Genomic DNA, 18265 nt, shown 5'->3' on the forward strand with positions numbered 1-18265 from the left:
TTTTTTTTTTTTAAGTTTAGTAATGAGATATCATCAGGTATAGTTACAAACAAATATTTTCATTTTATCTGTTACAAGGCTTTATTCTTTAATGATTAATTTTTGCTTTGTTACACAAATCTTTGATCTTAGAGCCTTTAGCTGCTGTCAAGGAGAGATGTATCTCAAGTCTAAATCAGTACTGGGATTGTTAACACGGTTAGTTCACATAATGAGTAGCTAAAAAGGATGCAAAAATCAGCAGCGTAATTACTTACAAATGAATAATTAATAGCTTGTATGCAAGTTAACAGGTTCATTAGAGTAACACAAATTCATGAACATTTATGAGCAATTAATAACTGAAAGTCATTGACAGATGAGCCACGTCGCATATGCAGAATCTTCAAATGCATAACACCACTTTTCCAAGCCATGAGGTTGCCAATGGTGTGCCTCAGACTGGTGGAAGGCTAAGCTTCAAGGACGAAGTGCATACTGTGGGAGAATGGAAGATCCTGGTTCATAGACATTAATGGTTCACTTGTAAGGATAAAGCCTTTTGAGTGAAAAATCAGTCTTATCTATTTATGCGCTTTAGAGATGAAGCAGAGAATACTGAAGAAGTGAGCAGAGAAAAGCAAAAAATAGCTTTCTCTAGAGTTCATGAATGTTCAAAACAAATGAGTTCTGAGCCACAGCACTGTAAATATTAACTCTAATAGGTGTAAGTAATAAAGACTTACGTGATTTTTATTTTGTCCTGGTGGTAATTAAATGCAGGAAGAACAAATCAGAACTCCTGCACTGCTATGGAAGGTTTGCTGTAGAGGTTCTGCTTTTCCTACATGTTTGTTAAGTCCTGTTCGTAGCACCTGCAGAATGAACTATAAGTCTATACAATTATTAGATACTTGATGAAAAAATATTCTATATGGTAATGAAAGCAGTTTAACATTAAAAATAATGTAGGTCTCACCCAGCAAGCTTTCACCATATCAGCTTTTAAATAATATGCATGCTAAAATCCACCTAGAAGTACTAGACATAATAATGATGAGATTTTATTGGATTTTAAGAACAAAGTTTGAGGTTTAAAATTCCCATTATTTCTGTAATTATTTTTAATAATAAAAATCACAAAGAGTCATTAGGTAGGAGAGTTCTATCAAAGTTGTAATGACTTATATTTGCTCATGGTTGGTGAAACATAGAAATAGAGCACACAAACAACCAGTGTGTGTGCCTGCACGTAGCAGCTGTAAAGAGATTCCTAAGAAGTCAAAAAAAACTTCTGGAAGACAGGTGATAAAGGTTTCAAATTTTATTTATTTATTTATTTTTTTTTACTTCACTGACTCAAAAGATAAATACAAATAATAAAGGAAGTAAAAGAAGAGACAGCACATTCCCATATTAAAAGGAGGCAGTTTAAGGCATCATGTTCATAGTTAGATGCTTTCTGAGCTTTTTTTTTCCTTCTCATCTACTGAAGAGCAATATTTTCAATTACAAGTAATCATTTGTGCTTTACTGCAGCAAGACATCATCTCTCTAAAATAACTATCAAATCATCTTCCCATCATTGGCTACTCTCTTGATCGACAACTTCCCATTTTACTTTTCACAAATCCTGTCAAGCAATTTCCCTGTGAAGTGCCTCAGAAGGGATGTTATGACTTTGACCATGATAGTGAGAGAGGATGATTTTTTGGCAATAAGGTGAGAAAAAGATTTAACACAAATCAAGGAAACTCACAGCAGATGTGACCTTCTCTTGAAGACAAACAACTATAATACGGAACTCAGATTTCTACCTGGTCTAAAGTAAATGAATTGGGACTTAAAAGAAAAGGCTTGCCTCTTTGTCAGAGTCAAGCAAACCAAATTCTTCTTCTCCGCTCAGAGAAAAAACTGATAAAATTATCTTCCCCATTGTTAAAAAAAAAATCATGTACTTACTTGTGGCTACTTAAATCTGCATTTTGTAGCTTTTAACCAAAAAAGTAAAATTTTCTTAAATATTGCATTCTAAAATAAATATCCTCTTAAACTTTTTAATTTTTAAAAGAAATCAAAGAACTAGATAAATTCAAGCACTTCCTAATCTCTTTCCTTTCTCTATACTCCTCTCCCACAACAACAAAAAAGCCAAAAAAAAAAAAAAAAAAAAGAAACCCAAACAATCCAACCACCCTTGATTCAAAACCTCCTCTGGAAAAAACTTCATATTTTTTCTTTTCCCACCTATCTAAAGATAGCAAAGATAGACAAATTAAAGATTCATGGATCTTTGTGTTATCTTTATATTATCTTTAAGAGAAGGCTAATTATATCTTATAATTGTTATTTTGATATATAATACACACATATATGCTCCAATTTTCTTCATTACTTTATGCTGTACTGTATTCATTCTCTGATGGTTTTATTTTATTTTCTATTATGGATACACCTAAAAAGATGCTTAATTTGGTTGTTTCTTCATTGAAATACCACCAAAAAAAAAGTATGAACTAATTAAAATGCAAAATGAAAGAACAAAAAGAACCCCAAAACCTAACTCATTGTTTAGCACTGTTTCACTCAAAACAATTGCAGAGCTTCAAATTTAGTATTAATGCAGTGTAACACTTTTATTCTTAGCTTGCTCATCCTTCATGATTTTCAACAGTGAAATTTTCTGTGTCCTCTGGCTAGAAAAAAGCCTTCTCTACACATAAAATGAAACCACAGGTCAATCTTTGGTACAACTTGAGCATAAAGATGATTTTATTAGATATTTTGCAAGGTCTGTTTAAGGACTGTGAGAGAAAACAAGCATTTGAGCTAAGGTCACAGCTTATAGAGCTTCTAGGCAGGGCCCAATCACTGATTTAAGTTACACCACAAGCTATTTCAGCTCCTAAACTGGAACTTTGGGGAGACTTACCCTTCCCCTTTGATGCAGTTTCCTCTGATTGGAAGTTTGATGCGTGCATCAAAAATGCACCAAAGATCATACATAAATTATCTCTTTAATCTCATGTCATTTATTCCTCATTTAAAGATTTAGCTCAAGAAAATGTTCCTCCACTTTCAGTTACTCAGATTCTAGAAGATGGGAAACCTAGAATTTAAAGTAGTGACAGACAGATTCCGCTTATTAAATACAGGTCTCATAAGCTTTAGATTAGAAATATCACAATGAGATCAAAAGATCTTTAAATCAACATAGAGAAGTTTGTGAGACCAACTAACACAGGAGATAAAAAAATATTTGAGTCACGCCTTTCTTTAATCAGTCAAGTTTTTTTTAATTGTAATTTATGTGTGTTCTTGAAGTTCAAGAACAAGAACACAGTAAAGAACAAACTCTAAAGACATAACTGAAATCTATACATTACAGCACAAATCTCTTGTCAAATTCCATTGTTTAATAAAACAGCTGCGTATTTAAAAGAGTTTTAAATTCATTCCTATTTACTTAAGAGACGTAATATTTCATTTGAAGGATGATCACTTCAATAGAGTATATTCACATAGAAAACCACTGTAACAACAAGTAATATTTCCAGTAGAATGGGATGTACTAATGTGAGTCAGTCTTTTCAAACTGAACCAAATTCTAGCTAATAAAGGTATATTACATCAAATACAGATTCTTTCTAATGTATATATTGTTGGAGTGTAACATATAGTGATAATTCTAAACAGTTCTCAAAGTTTGGTATACAAAATCATCAGGTTTGCAAATACATTGAAGTATTCTATTATTTGCAATTACATGATTTCAGAGATTTGAAAGAATTCATCTTATTATGTACCAGTGCAACAGAAGAATCAAATTTTGGAATGCTAGTCTAGGGAACTAGGAAAATATGTTGGTATCTGAGGAAATGAGTATTTCAAATAATTATAATATTTTATGGTACTATTTTTTAAGATGCTAAAAATCACAAAGAAATACAAACGTTCTTTAGAAAAAGTTCTTTTTCTCACTTGATAGAGCGTAAATAACTTAGAATGGTTCAAAGATTTGACAGAAAACAGAGGAGCACGTCAGACAGTAATGGAAGTCTATAACATTCTTTTTTTATTAACCTAAAATCTCTTCTGCTATTTGTCTAGTTTTCAAAAGGCAGATTAACACAGAAGTTTGCCTAATCTGTGTCAATACGTATGCTGTAGAGACAAACTTTCTTTGGAATACCATCTTATTCTAATATTGGTACACCACTTATTCCATAGCAGTCATTCATTAACATGACTTTTGAGACGGAGTTCTCTAAAACTCTTTCATTACAAAATTTCTAGAAGCAATGAGTAATTCATATAACTTTTTCTAATCCTTCCTGAAATTTTTTAACAGCTTTTCAGTTATACGTTTGTCAGAAGCAAGTCCAGTGTTAGAGTATTTAACTCAATATTATTATCAGTGTAAATAACAGCACATAAGCACAACTAACATAACTAACAAAGGGATGGATACTGAAGAAAAACTCTTCATTTCCTAGGATAAATGATAAAGATATCTTGCAATAGCATCAGCCCCTTCTGTAAGGCATCACCATGAGAGTTCAGAGAAAGGCGTACACCTAGATAGTTGCAATATTTTCTATTATACACTGGCTATCTCTACAATGGCAAATTGCTCAGGTCGTTGTGAAGCTAAGCAGGTAGGCAGGGATGATGAAGAAATTCAGGTAAAAATCATTCTGCACACGAGTAGAGGGATATACCTTTTGTCTATCTGGTCTTCAGGCATTTAATTTGTTTAAAATATTTTGTTTCTGTGGGTTTCTGTGATTCAGTGATATAAGAATGTTAACTCTAATTCACAACATTTCAAGCTTGGTGTCATTACTGTAATGTGATTTGCATTTAATATTAATTTTTCAATCAATTTGAAACATTGAAATACTTATCACACTTAGTACAAATTACCACATTCCCTAATTCTAGCTTTTTGCTATTACTCAAAGAAATTTTTTATATGTATATAAGCAAATTCACATTCCTTTTAAATAAGTCTTTTGCATCTCTTTTTTAATCTTACACTTTTTTTTTTTTTTTTTTACACTAAGGGGACAGTACAGTAGATCCACCTAATTACCAATGAGACTTAGAAAGTCAAAGTGACTTCATTTTGTTAAGACATTTTCTATTCAATAAAATGAATTTTGAAGCTAAATATTTTTTGTTAGGAACTTCTGTAGTGTGTGTAGGAACATAAGTTAATTTTTTATTATACCTTCAAATGATCTCTAACGTGCATTATCCAAAACAGATTTTCCACAAAGTGTCATAGAGAGGTGTTTTGTTGTTGTTGTTGTTGTTGTTTTCCTTAATGACATGGCCCATATATTTATCACTTGAATAAACGCTCTCTTAAAAAAATCTCCACTGTACTCCCTCTTTAACTTCTATACAAATCTACAGGAACACAAGATTATGTCACTCATTATTTCTGATACAATAATTGTGTCAACTGCTCTCTTTGAGCCAGATACCTTATGCAATAGCTATCATAAAGAGAGACAACATCCATACTTAATTTAGTAATAGCTGAATACATTTGAGCTTCTGATTTCTGTTCTTCTCTAAGTAGAAGCATTACAACAGCAAATTAATTTAAGTTTGGAAAGCACTTTGAAATCTATGAGACTTTAATTCACTGTAATTAACAAAATGTTCTATTTATATTCTTCATAGAAATTTAAGTGGTATTACATACATTTTGAATTTGTGGTGCTAAAAAAAAAAAAATCTGCAGAATGTTTAAACCTGTAGGTTAGTTTCTTCAAGCCTTTCCAAGTGCTCTCATAGGTCACATTGGATAATTGATGAATAATTTTAAACAAATAAATATGGTTTGTTTGCTTTCAATTTGAATGCCATTAAAAAAAAAAACAACTCTCCTCCCCCCAAAAAAAACCAGTTTGAATCATCACTAATAGAAACACAACACAAGCCATAATTTCAGAATAATGATAATAAAAATTTAGATAGTTTTAAGAGTCAGGAAGAAACCAATTTTATTTTGTTAAAGGGTTGTTTGAAACAATGTTGTCAAACTATTGATTAAGAGCTAGATACTTTTCAATGACACTTATTGAAATACTTGGGAAAAAAAAAAAGTAACTTTATCCGGTATGCCTATTCAGAACTAAAACCAAAAGATCCACCTTTAAAAAAACATTTAAAATATTAAATAACCCGCAATAAGCAAAACAACACAAAATCACGTTTAAACACTAGTAAAGAGACTTGAAAATTATGCATTTAATTCTACATCTGAAATCCTTTAAAATTAAATCTTTAGGCATTTTCACTCTGAGCAACTTCAGCAGATGGGCTTCAGTATCAGTTCTGAGGAGCACAGAGATAATTATATTAGGTATTGGTATACTGGGGAGAAAAAAAATAGAGGGAAAGACAGGGAGCAGGCGGTACATTTATTTCTGCTCCTTGCTGTTCTTGATCCTGCAGACAAAGCACTGCTGTGGAGGTACGAGTAATTTGACTCTGAAAGAGATTGTGAAAAAAAACTGTCCAGTGTAACCACACCAAAACACAAAGACTTAGTCCCTTTTTCCTGGGACAGCGCATTTATCCTGCATTTTGTACACAGAGACCAGAAAAAATAACTCAACCAAGTGAGTTAAGTCTGGGAGACTTAATATGCTTTCAGCACTCCTATGTGCTCAGCAGAGATCCAGGTATCATAATCATCTTTCTCTCCGTTTACTTCAAGCTATTCAATCTGAAAACAGAACAAAGGTGAAACATTTAATCCTTTCCAAAGGTCAAGAGATCTAAAAAGAAAGCGCTGGTTACTTTCAACAGATAAAATTAAATGTGAAAAAACCCAAAGCGTGGGGTGAGGAAAAGGTTATGCTTTGTGTTATAGACACCCTTGCAAGGCAAAGCACTGATAAATCAACTTCACGTTGTTTTTGGTTGTGGCAGTTTCCATGCATAATTCTTACAAATAATTATTGCTTCTGTAGTGACTTAAAGCAGGCTATATACTAAAAAGATGGTAGCTTTCTGAAGCATAGTGAATTACTTTTCAATACAGGCATCAGACAGTGGTCTGCAAAAGACAAACACATGGTCAGAATGCATTATCCCAAGTTCTATCTAGGCTTTAGAACTTTTCCTTTACAACACAATTGAAACAGAATTTGGAAACAGTTTTGCTACAAAGAAGTATAATAAAGTAGATATTGATGAGAAAATTATGTACATTTAGTCACACAAAACTAACATGAAACATTTTCAGAACATTTTGTTTTGCTGCAAAATCTTCAACAACAACAAAAACTAACATCTTGATTTAGCAGATATCAAAGCTACCTGTTGAAAAACTGACAGCACACTTCAGTTTCTTCTATTAATTAAAAGTGACATTTATTCAGAAAAAAATAACAGGTTCACTGATGCTCTGCCTTCTCTGTCTCAAAGATCTTTTCTTACTAAAAGACCTTTTTCATGGACATGTTAAAAGAATTTTGTTGAAAGTCCTAAACTAATTTTATTTCCAACCAACCCGTTCTTTCATCTTTAGAAAACAGAGGAAAAAAAAAAAAAAAAGTGTAGCGAAAGAAAGGAGACGTCTTGTAGATTAGAAAGTTCTTATTGTAAACTAAATGATCTTTAGAAAAGAAAGTAGGTGACTAATCACGTTTTCTAATCCTTTAATCATTTTTAGATGGAATAACTAATTTTAGGATACTCACTAAATACTGTCTGCTCAACAGACCCTGTCTTCTTTCTTACATATTCTGCCACGACATTAACTGATACACAGTAGAAACCGACAATAATGTAGCACTCACCTTTCCTCAAACTTTTCTTCTTTTTGTGTTACATAAGCACCCATTATCCCACTGTTTTCTTTTTACTTCTATACCTTGACAAGTGGCGAAAGACAGATAGGTTGAAGGGAATAAAACCAGCGCAACAAGAAAATGCATTGACATACCTTGACTAGCCACATTATTTTCAGGAGTTTGTTGCTATGATGATAACAACCAAACTTTTCAGCAGCCTGTGCTTGACTCAGAACGTTAACATCTTGCCTATTTGTAACTATCAGAAAGATCAATGCAGTGGAATGGTGATGCAGGAGATGTAATGACAAAGCGATTAGTATAATAGAAAGGCGTTACAAAGTAAAAGGAAAAGTACTTACCCAGGTCTGAAGATTTAGGCTTGTAAGGAAAACCACAAGGAAGGGATCTCCAACCAGAGATCCTTCTACAGTTGCAGTCAGCCCTTAAATGAGGTCTAAGAGAGGTGCAGCTAGGCTCCACCCCCTTCCAGTCAAACAGGTGTATCGCTTTCACCTGTGCTCTCAGGGCTGACTGTCCTTTTTCCAGGTGCTCAATCAGCGGTTCAGGCCATGGCTCAACAGTTACCATACAGTGATTAACACATAGTTTATTTTTGAAAAATATTTTCATGAATATTTCTTGTCTTTCTGACTTACTCAAGAAGCTGCACTAGGAGCAGCAAAATGAAAATTTTCAGTAGCCACTGAAAAATTCTTTAAGTATGCTCTCTAATGCACAGATGGTATCAAGACATCGACTTGGTGTCCTGATAGACAGTACATCCAAAAAGCTTTTAATCTGAGATTATGCACAGTCTTTGAGATCTAAGGACACAGATGTTCTCAGAAGCTGTAGCTGCGTCTATACCAGTAAGCATCAGGGAAGAGGCATCTCAGCTGCACTGAGCATGTGGCTCTCCAAGTCCATGAAAGAGGACAGATGTTCCTGTCCCCTGGTCTGCACTACTTGCTGAGATTTAAAGTTCAGTTTACAGTCTGCAGATCTGTGGTTATTCAGTTTTGAGTTTTTATCAGATTCAGCTATTCAAGTTAAAGACCATCCAGTGGATAAGCCAACTTGATGTCAATTTTTATGCATTTGTGTGAGAGACAATTTGTTTTGACTAATTCAACACTTATTATTAACTATTAAAACATTAATAATATTTATGATATAATTTTATATGATAAATAGTAACACTTAATAATTAATAATTAATAATTAATAGACCTCAGCACAGACTTTGTTGAGGTCTATATTTAGACTTAGATTTCACAATTCTTTGTTTTTGAAACTGGATACAGCAAAGCTATGCTTCTGAGTTTTTAAATTATAAGAAAGTTCTCTGATTTACTTTTTTTTGCATCTGTCTTTCTATTTTCTATTTTGTGTATTTTACTGTAATTCTGAATGTGGACTGCCTCACATTGTTTGCTAAAGCAATGAAAAACTTTACAAACATTTTTTCACTTGTTTAGTGGGAGTAGTGGTAGGCAGAATCCACAACAGTCCCTTATGAAGGAATCAACAAAAAAATTCTTCACTAGCTGTTAGTGTTCTATTTCAGTATTACCATCAAGTTTGAATGTTGTCATGTTTTGAACAGAAGCATTATCAAATGAAAGTACCATTTCATTCGTATTAGTTTAATATTTGGGCTGAGATTATAGTAAACATAATATGTTTTCTGTGCATAATATAGATGCATGAGTGAACAAATCAATTAAATGTTATTTAAAAAATGAAAGTGGAAAAGAAAGTTCATCTCTTATCAAGAAAAAAGCAGCTCGCATATATCAATCATCAAATCTAAAAGTTTGGTGGTTTTTCTTTTGTTTGTTTTAATAAATACACAGAAAAACAAACCCCAAAATAACAAAGTGAAATCTTGAAATAAACTTAGCAATTGGGCCTGGGAAGAAGGAAGAACAGAGGAATCAATATCTTTTAAAGGATTTAGATCTGCTGCGCAGTTTGGTTGGCATGTGGCAAATTAAATTTAATGTTAATTCATATAAATTTATTAGACTCTTTCTTTAGAGTCCTCCATGTTTTTATTGTGCATTGTGTTTCAGTACAGATGATAATAAACTCATACAGATGCCACCAGTCATCAGCACCACATTAATTACCGACTTGCTCAGAAAGTATTTACAGCAAAAGTTGGAACTGACTGAACAGTGCTGGCAATGCTAAGCTACCATTAGCTAGGAACACAGAAAACTGTACAGCAAATACTGTTTCAAATCAGGAAGAGAAGAGGGAAATAAGTGCACAGGGAAGATAAGATGGTCACATTGGAGATATTTTCTCTAGAACTTGAATTACCAACACTAAACAGCAAAGCTGACAGACATTCTCTCTGCTAACCTCAGAACTTGCATTCCAAATGCAAAAAGTGTGCAGAAACTGTCTAAGACTTCAACAACTATTCTGTGATGTCAGCTCAGAGTCATGTATATTAACCTACCACATCAGATCCCACTGAAAAGAGCAAAAATAGTCTTTAGGGTTAGGATTCAGGTGAGAAAAGCAGAAGGTGGGAAGGATAAAGGCATTTAACGTATGACAAGGCTGATCCAGACATCTCAGGACTTTGGAACAAACAACTAATGACTTGCATATTCAGAGCACACTAAGCAGATATTTGTAGGATTTATCTCTCTATAACTGCAGAGATGACTACCTTTACTTTTATAAACCTGTTGGGATAACCACATCTATTTCTCAAAACAGACAAATCTGCTCATCAGGAAGTTGGAGTTCCTGGTTGTAATTACTCCAAAGGATATTCAAATATGAAACAGCCCTTAAGGCAGCCAGGACAGCCAGTACAGTATGCTTGATGAAAACATTTTCCATCCTTCTGATGAACTTAAAGTGAGATAATCAAGATACATTAGGAAAGAATTTACTATTTGTTTCCAGACATTATCTCAACAGTGGAGAATAAGCATTATCATATAGAGTAATTCTCCCTAGTTCTTATATATAAAGAACTACAGAAATTAGATTTGCATGTTTATCCCCATTTTTTCCAAATGAAATGATTACCTTTCAGAGCAAGGGCAGAGCTGAACAGTCAAGAAATCATCAAATTTCCCTTCACAGAATTTAAAAGCAGCACAGATGAAGAAGTTGATTGCCTTAGCTCATATCTTAATAACCACATCATGAATCATAGAATCATAGAATTGCTTGGGTTGGAAAAGACCTTAAAGATCATCAAGTCCAACGACAACCTAACCATACTACTCTGACTAACAACCCTCCACTAAATCATGTCCCTGAGAACCACGTACAAACAGTTTTTAAACACATCCAGGGATGGTGACTCAATCACCTCCTTGGGGAGCCTATTCCACTGCTCAACAACCCTTTCCGTACAGAAGTTTTTCCAACCTAAACTTACCCTGTCACAACTTAAGGCTATTTCCCCTCCTCCTGCCACCTGTCACCAGTGAGAAGAGACCTTAATATCCCAAGAATTTCAAGTGCAGCTGCCTAAGCATACTAGTAATAGGGAAAATGAAAATTTACCATATTCTTGCTTGAGTTCTGCCTTGCTTGGATAGAATTTTTGTTTGTTTGTTTGTTTTACTGAAAATATGAAAGCAGTCAGACTAATGACATACATACATACATATGTAATTTAACTCACTTACCTTTTCCATACAAAATACACGTAGAATATTCATATGCTTCAGCTACAGTAATAAAGTCATTGCCACATCAATTCAGTTAATAGTTTAATAATTAATCGGAAATTTTGTATGATTGAATATTCCCTGCTGTTTCTTTGCTTGCAGAATAAAGGCTAGGACCAAGAAATGAGGAAACTAGGAGAGAAAGGAATGCAATTCTCAACATTAAATAACCTTCAACAATATCAATGACCACTGTATGCCTAATTAGCCATAGCATCTGGCAAATCTCTAATTCTAGCTGTAGTGTATACTATGTTGAGATGACAATGACAATATTGACAGTATTGAAATTGAGTGTATTATTTATTTGAATATATATACACATAATATATATTACTTTATCATTTCCTGCCCTAGAATAAACCAAACCATTTGCTGTCAAATTCTTTTTGCTGTTGCATATATTCCCCACCTGTCACAGTTTGTAGAGCCTTGCCATTGTTTTCCTTGTGATACACAAACCTAGAAATACCTTTGGACCTAGTGAGTTAAACTCAACTTGAATGCAGTCATAAAGGATTTACCATGTACTTTAGGAAAGAGAAGCTGTACAGACAAGGTAGTGCTGTTTCAAAATGATTGCTGAAAACATCCTAGAAAGACAAGCACTCCTTCCCTCAGCAGAAGCAAACTCCAGAATTCTGAAGCAATACCTGCTTCAAAAGACACTGTGTAACACAAACATATGGGAAACAAAGCATTTGTGAGCACATTGGGTGATGATGGCAAAAATCAACTCAGAGCTCAAGCCCTGCTTTAGAATTTTCCTTTATCAGTGGAGATCTGAGGAAAGAGCAAAGTACTTCCATTAAATCTACAGAGATTTAGTAAGAGGCCTTTACTCAACATTCTGAATTGCCATTCGAAGTTATAGCATAATTGTACTGAATTTATAATTCATAATTCACTAAATTATTTTTTACCTTTAGCTAGTATTTTGCAAAAATGGCCAAATGAACCGGAGATTTCTAGCAAGAGAAGAAAACAGTAATTGGGAAGGTTTGCATTATTGGAGTCATAAGGTATATACATTTTTTATTAATAAACTCTGAATTTATTCCACTTTTTATTGTGTCACTTTAGTCATTGTATAAATAGACTTATTTAACTGATATGAATACAATTAGGAACAGGATATTTTATCAATATAGTTGTGGTAGAACCAGAACTTAGTTTCCAGATAGCTGATGAAGTGTGAGCCTTGTTTCATTTTCACTCAAAATCTGCTGCTTTTCCAAGTACTCTGGGGAACAATGACCTTATTGCATAGACTGTGTTTTGAAAAAACCCATGCTATTTGATACTACCAGAACACAAAGCACTAAAGGCAATTATTACTTTCTAAAATACTTAATATAATTAAGACAACTTTAAGTACTTTTCAACACAATTATTTTTCACTTGTAAGTTTTTCTAAGATATAGGAGATGGAGATATAAATCTGTACATTTTGCCTGAAGAATTTATATGTATTTTTCTCAGCATTGTTTTAATTACATATTTTTTAGGATGAGATGAACTACAAAGTTAAGACTGCAAATAGTATAAAGGAAACATGCTATCTATTTATATATCCAATTAATATTTAAGAAGCAAATTCATGAACAGAAAAATATAATTTTTAGTGAAAGAATAAACAATAAAAATTTTACACAATTTGTACAAAATTTAAAACAACTACCTAGGGCTGTGTAATGAAATTTTCATATCATTAAAATCTGTTCTCTTTCATCTTAAGTACTTCAGAGTTCATCTTTCTGTTTTTGTTCAGAGAGTATCAAGAAGAAAAATAAAGCAATTGCTCCTTTAGCCTGGGGACCTATCAATGGACTGCTGACATTTTTTTTCATCTGGATAATTTTCTTTTCAGACTGTTTTCTTTCTTGACCCTCTCTATCCATATTCTTGCAAAATAAGATGCTGCTTTCCCAAATTTAACTCAATTTATTTTTTATTTGTTTGCTTTCCTATCACTAAGTCTGAATTTTAAATACCACTCATACACGAGACAGAAATTGGAACAGAAGTGGAAAACTTAGTTACATTTACATTATGACACCTTTTAAATCTTAAACACTAGAACATAACAACATATGCAACTAAAAGTGTTAGAAAACATAAATAATTCCAATTCCAATTTTTTTTTTACCAAAGCTGCAATATGATTATTTATAGAATTTATAGAACTGCCAAAAAAGACAGGAAGAACAAAGGGTTTATTATCTTGCAAAGTACATTTGCTTTCATTGTAGTTGCTTCTCATATTCTGCAATATCACACACACAGTATCATCTAATGCCAAATAATGATTGTAAGTAATATGGTAATTGCAATGTAAAGGAGAATGCCTGAGACAGCACACGACCAATACCGTTACAGCATAATCAATAACCTTTCAAAAAAGCTTTTTCTGTCAACAGTCCATCTCAGCTAAACACGACCCAGTTAAATAATTTTATTTTTCTCTGTTGTCACAAAACATGATGAAATACTTCTAATAAAGACAGTAGCAATTCAAATAAAATCTAATAAGTATGGCTACAGATAATTTCAATACAAGAGCACAAGACACAAGTAAGAGGTAATAAAAAAATTATTGGATTAAATCTACAAAAATCTTTTCCCCCAGATAATTTAAGAAGATATCCAGTCAGCAGATTTATAATACGTTCATCAAGAAAGGAAGAAATGGAAGGAAGGTAGAAGTGGGAAAGCTGATTCTTCAGCATTTATAAATATTGTCGTCACTATTTAGATGAAAAATTTTAGAAATGGTTAATAAATAAATACATAAATAAATAAATAAAGCTGGTTTCCAGTTCAAATCCACTACCATGAAGAGCTTCTGTGGTACTTAGAACAGTAAAAATAAATAAATAAATAAAATTAAAAGACAATACAGTTCCACCAGTTTATCCTCCCATCAAGTGCATATTTCAAATGAGTGTTGACAACAAAATGTGAAGCTTTGTAATCCAGAAGTAAGTCATATTCACAAAGAAGATGACATTAAAATATATTGAAAGCCTCTTGCTCACATTCTGTGAACTGATTGACTAAATTACACAGAGACAAGAGTATACACTCTTGTTCACTGTCTGGGTATACTATTATCTCTGCGCAGTTTAGTCAATCAGTAAAGATCGTTATCTAGCTAACAACTGCTAGAAAGAATCAAAGACCTTTTGAGATACTCTGGTAAGGATGTACAGTTTTGTCCATCAGGTAAGGAACAACAAATACTGATAGGCATGTGCCTTAAGCCCAAGAGAGAAAAGTAGATAAAATAATTTTTCCTTTATCTTAAGCTTCTCAAAAACCTTCCTAAAACAAAACAAAGACACACATTATTTATGCATATTAGGTAGTCATGGTCCAAAAGGATGCAGAAGATCAAGGCAATCTGCTCGGCAATTTGAAAACCAAGCTGCTTTTTGACCTGCCAAAACTAGATCTTAAGAATCTTGTGTTAAACTGCATGTCTGTGCACACTAGCAAGCTAGCTTATGATCTGGTGAGCCACCTCCCAAACCATCATACGATCGAGAGGCAGAAGAAAACTGTATCTCATACCTGAGCCTCACAAGTGAAAAAGAACACTCTTTTCCTAGAGTCTATTTCTCCACACTGAGCAATATGTCTTTCCACAGACAGAGTGGAATGAGTTAGAAGGTCATTTGCTAGTACTCCCTCACTGGCAAATGGTCATGCCACTCTTGAATCACTTAATATATCTTCAGAAAAAGATACATATTTTTGCAGGCAAAATATTCAGTGATGTCAGTTGGCGTTTAACTAAGAATTACCCAAACAAGCCATCAAATCTCAGTGAAGTTTTAATACTTTTAAAGCCACCTTTATTTACACAGAAGCTGGGAAAAACTGGTAGCTTATATAATCAGGCAATAAGCAAGCTCTACTGGAGTGTAAAATAATTTTTCCTGAGAATGAATGCAAAGTAGGCAAACATGGAACTAAGAAAGAAGGTATATTATATCATAGGTATGTTATAAACTGCAAAATTTGTAGAAGATAATACATAAATACTGACTTATTTTTCAAAACAGATTTCCTATGTTGAACTATCCTCACAGTCATCATTCAGTGTCCTAATCAAGGGACCTGAAACTGGCCCAGGTATAGTAATATGGAATATACAGTAGTTTGTTCTAATTAGCTCAGCCTTCGTACTATTTGGGGATTCGTATTGCAATGCAAGAGCTATTGCCATATGCTTCAACATTATTGGAATGTTCATAATGTTTTCAATCAGCACGTCAAATATTTTCTATTATATGACAGTTCTAAAATACTCATTTACTGCTATCAGTTTGTCAGATTTACCTAGTTTGACACTTTTTCATCCCTGCTTCTCAATTCTCTCTTATATCACCTGTTCCTCTCTGTGGTCTTTTATTTTCATATTTTTCCCCATCGCTTGTTCTCCTATGGGAAGAATTCATTTATGGTAGAGATATTTTTCCTCATACTTTACCAGATCATTTGTTTTTATATCTGCTATAATCTATTTATAGTTCTTGACAAGCTTTCATATTCGAGATGCTCTTTATTATGCAAGGTATCTGTTTTATTTTTTCTATTATATACTACTTGCTAGCATTTATACTTGCCACACAATGAGGAAAATGTGAGAGCATTTTAAAACTCAGTGTCATTTCTATTAATTTCCTTATTTTTGCAAATTTTACGATTTCTAGTAGAAGTAATAATTTTTCTAAAATTAAGTAGCAAGGTGATGAATTATAACTGTTCAGAGAAATCCAGAGTGGGATTTTTTAAATGACAAAAATATAAAGTTTCAACTCTAACCATATGCACTAAACACTTTCCAGTGATTGTCAAAGGATTTCAGGAATAAGAGTGTGCGTTAAGGGGGGAGGCAGAGGACAGAGCAGAAATTAAAAGCAGCAAGTACAGATACAACATCTTCAAAGTAAAATGAACTTGGGGACTATCACTATTTTTATCAAGTGACAGTATGTAACTGGAGCTTTGGAAGTCAACTAGTTGACTGCATCAAACATGTAAATATCCCATTACGGGAGTTTACAGATGTAAGCAGGAAGTTACTTTGCCATGTATGTGTGCCTTAGACATTAGACATTAGAATGTCAGAATAGGAATTAAAGCTCTGTACTCAGTAGTAAGTTATGAACCAAATACCTATGTCTCTCTCAGCAACAAAACTTCACTTATTTTAGAATATTTACTCCATATGTCTACAGAGGAAAAAAATTCTACTTTCTGAAAAGGATCAGAATGTGTGTACAGGGAATGGTTCATAACCTAGAGTTAAGCATATTTAGCTCCGATTTCTTCAGATAGATATGCATCAAAGATTATATAGAGGTCTCTGGTATGAATGAAAGATATCACAATACGAAGGATCTAAAAAAGAAAAATATAAAAATCATACTATATAAATTTAATTTCTATCAATGAGGTCAATTCACAGAGGCATTAGATACTGAGTCCAACATTAGATATGCTAAACTAAATTCAGCAGTTGCTTAATCCTGCAATTAGGTAGGTTCTCAATATTCAAAGCCCTCTAGGTAACAAAATTGTGACTACTGATCCTGTACAGCTGGCTGTCTGCACATTACAGAAGGCCTTTGGGAATGCACAATTCATGCAACTCACCTTGCCTGACACCCATGCTCTCAGCTTTCTCCCACCATATCAGCTGTGTCAAGCTGCAGCAAATAGCAAACATGATGAAACAGTAAAGGAGGGCATGATCCAGCTGGGTCTTGTTTGAGTCAGCTCAGAAGTATTTTTGGTTCCTGTTTCTTGTGCTTTCAGATTTTGGAGTAATGGTATTCCTGTTTGTTACAAAACTTACTTTTCCAAAAGTGTTTTCTAAAGATTAAAAACAAGTCTATTGACCTAATACAGAAAAAGATCTTCATTATATGTCATCTGAAATTTTGCATTTTACTTAATGATTATTTTTTAAAAGACAGATGTCATTAATATGTATATTAATATATATATGTATTATATACATATAGTGCTTTTCCCTTGTCCAGATGCATTCTGGTACATTGTAAACATAATAGTTTATCTGGCTTAGTGCAGAACTCCGAAGCTATGAAAGAAATATGCACAATGTTTCAACACCATGCAGAAAACTGCTATTCACAATGTGTGTCAAGTGGCAGACATTTCTTCTTCCTTCCCTTTGTAGAAAGAATCTGATTGTTGACAACAACTGACAGTTTTTATCATAAGTTCAACAGTTTAGTCTGAAAACATTCACCATGACTTAGGGAATTTATTTTGATATGAGAACACTGGTATGCTGAGACCAGCTTTGACCTTTAAAAAATAAATATATTAAAAAGACGAAGGTAGTGGTGGAAGTTTTGTTTGCTTTATAGACAAGCAGTTCTGTTGTCTTGTTGACCAGACTGTTACTTGCAAGTGAACAAGGCAAGGAAAAAAGGTAGGCCTCCTTTTAAACTAGAAGCTGCTCCTGCAAAATCTTAGGTGTGTTCTTCTCAGTTATTTTTTATGGATAAATGATATTCAAAATTGTTATTGTGCCATCTCAAAGAATTATTTTTGATTTTTCAGTTTTGAATATGAAGCTTTGGAGAAAGTGTGTTTATCTGCCAGGAAATTTGCTCATGATTAAGATAATAATTGCATACTAAATACTACAGACCTCATAATATAGCTCTACACACACACACAAAAGTATTATCATTCATTTTAAAATAAGTTTTATGGGAT

General features: G+C 33.2%; 1 long non-coding RNA gene across 1 annotated transcript; it reads right to left on the minus strand.

The window, feature by feature from the left end:
- Positions 1-5035: 5035 nt before the first annotated feature.
- On the minus strand, positions 5036-8245 carry LOC109367148. The gene is made up of 3 exons (XR_002113924.1): positions 8159-8245; positions 7949-8055; positions 5036-6724 (listed from the first exon to the last, which is right to left on the minus strand). It is a non-coding gene; the product is annotated as an uncharacterized LOC109367148 (long non-coding RNA).
- Positions 8246-18265: the final 10020 nt, after the last annotated feature.

Source organism: Meleagris gallopavo, chromosome 4, assembly GCF_000146605.3.
Source record: "Meleagris gallopavo isolate NT-WF06-2002-E0010 breed Aviagen turkey brand Nicholas breeding stock chromosome 4, Turkey_5.1, whole genome shotgun sequence".
In the NCBI taxonomy this organism is placed as follows: Eukaryota; Metazoa; Chordata; class Aves; order Galliformes; family Phasianidae; genus Meleagris; species Meleagris gallopavo.